The sequence below is a fragment of the Mytilus californianus genome, unplaced genomic scaffold (assembly GCF_021869535.1).
Source record: "Mytilus californianus isolate M0D057914Y unplaced genomic scaffold, xbMytCali1.0.p SCAF_3, whole genome shotgun sequence".
Classification (NCBI taxonomy): Eukaryota; Metazoa; Mollusca; class Bivalvia; order Mytilida; family Mytilidae; genus Mytilus; species Mytilus californianus.
In genome coordinates, this window is record NW_026262679.1 from 123124644 (window position 1) to 123130432 (window position 5789).

Below are 5789 nucleotides of genomic sequence, written 5' to 3' on the forward strand. Positions count from 1 at the left end.
AACCACATCTATGATTCAAATAATAAAATTAGTATGATGAAAAAAATATTCGAGTTTTAAAATCCGCGATAATTATCACAGCGAATTTTCTCATAAACAAATATATGGTGTAAAAATGTTTTGGGTCCTCAATGCTCTTCAACTTTGTACTTGTTTGGCTTCATAACTATTTTGATCTGAGCGTCACTGATGAGTCTTATGTAGACGAAACGCGCGTCTGGCGTATTAAATTATAATCCTGGTACCTTTGATAATTATTTACATACAGTTTTATTTTTGGAAAAACAACATTTTTTTTGCAACAAAAAAATCAACATCACCTTAAGGCCTTCTATATCTTGGGTAGAACACTTTCGTGTTTCGAACGACTTTAAGATTTCATGGTGTCACGGAATAGAAGTTCCTTCATAATATAAGTTCCAAAAGGAAAAAATATTCTGGAATATTATTTCTATAGGAATAAATATTACAGTATTATTTCCTAGCGGAATAAATGGTATAGAATATTTGTTCCAACAGGAATAGATATTATGACATTGTTTATAACAAAGTTTCCAGTGGACATTTTAAAACAAATATACGTTGACACCGGAAGTGAATTTACAGAAATATTTTTTCGTATGAGTGATATTTTATGACAACATGGCTGGTGAATCCCTCGGGTACTAAATGACCAAAATATATTGTTATCAAACAAGTAGTTGCAAAAACAAAGATATCAGTCATATACGTTGGAAACCGCGCGTTTCCGACACATCAGCAATAATCAGTGGCGCTAAAAAAACTAGAAGCCCTCAAGAGCCTGTGTCGCTCACCTGATTCTACTTTGGTTTTGGAAATCATGTTAAAATAGATTAAAATCATAACAGATACCCTAATAATGAGTGGAGCCAAATTTGGTTTAATATTGGCCCTGTAATTTAATAAAACATAATCTTGGTGTCCATCTTGAACAGTAAATCAGCAACAAAGTAGCAACACTTCACCAGTACCTCATAAGAAACATTTATGCCATGTTTGGTTTCATTCCATTCAGTGCACCTCTAGAAGAAGCATTTGTATGTATTTCCAGTAGGGTCTTATGTTCAAGGAAGTCCCCTCGCTGGCGGCCATCGTGGATGAAGGATCAGCTTCAAAGTAACAACACTTAGTCAGCACCTCATAAGGAACATTCATGCCATGTTTGGTTTCAATCCATTCAGTGGTTCTCTAAAAGAAGACATTTGTATGTATTGTCCGTAGGGTCCTTTGTTAAACACTGCCCCAGCTGGTGACAATCTTGGATGATGGATCGGCTTCAAAGTAACAACACTTGGTTAGCACTTCATAAGAAACATTCATACCATGTTTGGTTTCATTTCATTCAGTGGTTCTCTAGAAGAAGTTCAAAATGTAAAAAAGTTAACGACGAGGACGACGGACGTTAAGTGATGAGAAAAGCTCACTTGGCCCTTTGGGCCAGGTGAACTCAAAACAGTAGGAAGGCCAAATCAAAAAGCAAAGTTAAAGAGCATTGAACTATTAAATCTTGTGCCAAATAATTGTATAATTAGTCAAATTGAATACTCCAAAATACATTTAAATCGAAAAATTGCCGTTTTTAAAAGTTTGAAACAGCATTGATAATATGCAACATTACTTTACCGGTGTCTGAACTTGCTAGTTCGTTTTTTTCCAACAATAAACCAAGAGAACATAAATTTCAGTGAATCACATGCACTCGGTACATCACTCGGATAAGCGTTTCCTGCTGTACATGCATTACCTGTCATGGGAATCCTGATCAAGTAAATCATGTCATGCAGGATTATTGATGAACCATTAATATAACTCTATTATTAACTTAGGATTAGACAACTTTTCTGGCGTTTAAAGATCCAAGACTGAGAATATAATTAGGTCTCTCGTGAGTTTAGACACATACCTATCGTTTTGGTCAACCAATTTATGATCGTGACCGTAAATTTTGTGTAGTGTTGATTTCAGTCTTACTTTATAGCAATTTTATTTAATTTTAGAATTCTTTAACAGTTTTTTTATCTTAGTTTTGACATTAATTTCAGCTTTGAATACTCAACATTTAGCCTGACCTTGTGATATTTGATTATTGGAGAAACATTATTTCAATTTCAATAAATAAATGTCAACTATTATGCAATTTAAAAAAACAACATTTTATAACATATTCATATGATGAAGACATAATCTTTTGATCAGTTTAATTGAGGTGTGCAGCTGGCATGTCAGTAACTGCTAGTAGTCCTTTGTTAATTTATGCTGATTATTGTCATTTTCCTTAATTCCTTCTGTTTCCTATTCTATTATCGGACTCGGGAACTTTTAAACTGCGTTTTACTACGCGTATTGCTGTGTATTTGTTTATTCCACATTGGCTACAAGTATAGGGGAGGGTTATATCTCACAAAACATGTTTAACCCCGTCGCATTTTTGCGCATTTGTCATCTCAAGTTAGACTTTGTCCTTTGTTAGTCTAGTATATTTTTAAATTTTGGTTCATTTATAAGTTTCGGAGTTTAGTGTGGCGTCCATTTTGCTGAACTACTATACATTATTGTTTACGGGGCTGCTGAAACCCGCCCCCGGGTGCAGGATTTGTTCGCTGCGTTGGAGACTAATTGGTGGACTGTTTTCTGCTAATTGGTCGGTCCCTGTTTCCATTCTATCATATACGATGTCCTGTTTAAATTTCACTCAGCGTTTTATTGAATTCCAATGATAAATATTTTAGGGACGCGGGAATGAAATCATTTAGTTGATCTTAAGTTCCTACTACATAATTGCATATATACAGTTTATTTGTCTTGTTCTGCATCACTGTTTTAAAAACCAATCTAACACACACACAATTATTTTACTAGTGACATTAGGCGTACTGTTTATTAAAGTAATATATATATATATGTAGATCTAAATGCCTTGGGTTGATTTCGAAGGGCATCTCATAAGGTGTGATCATTTTTTACTCCAGTTTCATAAAACAAAAAAAGAATGGAAGACGATACAAGCTGGTGCTATAAAATCCAAGTCGAAGAAATACATCCAAAACAAAGTTTCAAAGAAAGACTACGAAAAGACAAAGAAACAGTCTATTCAAAACTAAAGATTGAGCAAAAAAAAGTTAAATCACAAAAATACTGAACTCCGAGGAAAATTCAAAACAGAAAGTCCCTAATCAAATGGCAAAATCAAAAGCACAAACACATCAAACGAATGGACAACAACTGTCATATTCCTGACTTGGTACAGTACAACGCAAACCAAACCAAACACCGGCTTAAGATGTTTGTTTAGACTAAATTATAGTTACGACGAGTTAAATGACCATTTATAAAAAGAAATATTTTGTTCACAAAATGTACTTACCAACCATTTTATATTTTATTTCGTTTAATTTTGTTCTGTGGTCTTATTGATTGATGCTCACTAGGAAAGACATTCGAAAAGAGTATTTGAAATATATATTTTATTACATGTATGTATTGTTAAATTGTTGTTAAGATTTAAAATAAACACGAGTAAACATGGTGTGATATTATTTGCCAATAATTCTCTACAGAGTACATCATATCTTGTATCATCAATAGATGCTATAAACATATTCATTACGTTATCCAATTATGTCTCCTTAATTAATATCACGATGGATATTGGGTCTGTGCTTCTAGCATTACAAAAATAGAATCATTTCAGACACCAATAACGTCTAGTTGAAAATGTGTAATGTATATTCTGGACGAGAAAACTTATAATAGAAATAAAACTGTCTGTCGTTGGATAGATATTAATACATTTAGAAGTAATTGGAATGTTGACAACATCTTTTAATTAATAATTGAATGCATTTTTATTGTTTTATTGTCGTGTTTAATATATACGAACCCTATGATGTGACTATTTCTGAACTGATTTTCAGTGTGTGTTTTTTATACCTTTTTATATTAGTGACGGAGATCAAAAGGAGAGGGTTGAGTACATTTATATATTCAACCCTGTCACATGTATGTCACTGTGTCTGTCAGACAACTAGGTTGATAATGGTTGGTTTATACCCCAATGTGGATTTCCTGTCGATATCAGATCTAAGGTATTGTCTGTTACATCCATTCATATTTTTTTTAAACGGAGCGATTTAATAGATGCTAGACACATGATATATACAACAATGTTTATTGGTGAGGACCTACTAGTATTTATTTGTTTCCTATTTTGATGTGTTGTTGAGCTGTTGTTTTATTGCGGTGTACCATTACCTTATTCTTTCATAAAGACAAACAAGCGGATTAAATTTTGACTGCACCTGAAGAATTCTTCTCTTCTTACAAACGGGATATCGCAAACTTATTTTATGTTTATAGGGCCTTTAAAGATAGATACGATCAATTATTGATGTGTTTCCATTGCTTTTGGTTTGTGACCCGGATTTGTTTCAGTTAAATCGATTTATGACTATTGAACAGCGGTATACTGTTGCCTTTATTTGACATGATAAGGTCTTTTGAAGCTTTAGATATTATATGAACGTACAGTGACCTATAGTTATGGAGATCCTCATCCTTTCGCTTATATCTGTTTCATTTGCAATTATACCATATCTCCTTGTTTTTAATAAAGGTATAAGTTGACGAAAAGAGGAACACACTTGGATATCATTGTAACGCAGATTGTCTATTAAAAAACACGCTCTCCATACGTAAGAAATATGTCAGTAAACAATTATGCATCTAGATGATGACAGTTTTAGAGCTAATTTTTTTTTCGATTAGAGGAATGTTAAATAATGTCTGATTTGGTCAATTTTTCAAACATGATGTGCTTTTACACGTTAGCTATTCCTTACCAAGATAATATTAATTGGTATTTTCAATCTGCCTTTAGTCGATTGCATTATACGTCATGTAGTCTCTGGTGAATAGTTGTCGTTTTTGGCAATCATATCACATCTACTTGTATTTTTTATTTTTAGTAAAGATTGAGGCAGACAAGGGTAGACGAGTCAAAAGAATTTGGACGAAAAAAAAAGTTGCGGATCAATGCTTTTTTTCTTATTGATGAAATTAGATGTACTGTTTTGCTACCCTTTTATGGATATATTTGGAAGAAAATTGATAATGTTAAGGTCGTCAGGACCAGACGGATTCATAATGAATTGAGAACTAGTGCATGAGCATTCAAGAGGTTAAGACTTGAAGTCGTCAATATTGAGTTGTTTGTCACGTATTTATAGTTGATAAGCTTAACAGATGATTGGAACATTGTTGCAGGGATTTGTTTTAGATTTGAAAAATTTATGATCTGTTCCTAAATTTGTTTTGTTGACGAAAAAACTTCCAATAATATCGTTTCGTTATTTTATCTTTCTCGATTTTAAAAGTCTGCCAAAGGAAATATTCAAGATAATTGCTGTAATACACAAAATGGGCTAAAAGAAATTACTAAAAATCAGCACATTACAACAGATCGAGTTTGTTTTAGACAGGCTATGGGTTTTTAACAGGGACTTAATATGGAAGTTAAACAGAACCACAAAGCCCAATTTTGCATTATTACTGAAACAAAAGCAGTTATTCTACATAAAACACGTTATTTTGTTATTAAGATGAGATCTTCGCAAACCATTTATTCTTCAAGGCCTCATTAAATATTTCAATGAGAAACAATTCTGAGGATATACCTTGTTTGTATTGGAAACCTAAACTTCACAAAGCTCAATACAAACAATCATACATTGCCGGATCATCTACCTGTTCTACCATTGAATTGTCCGTTA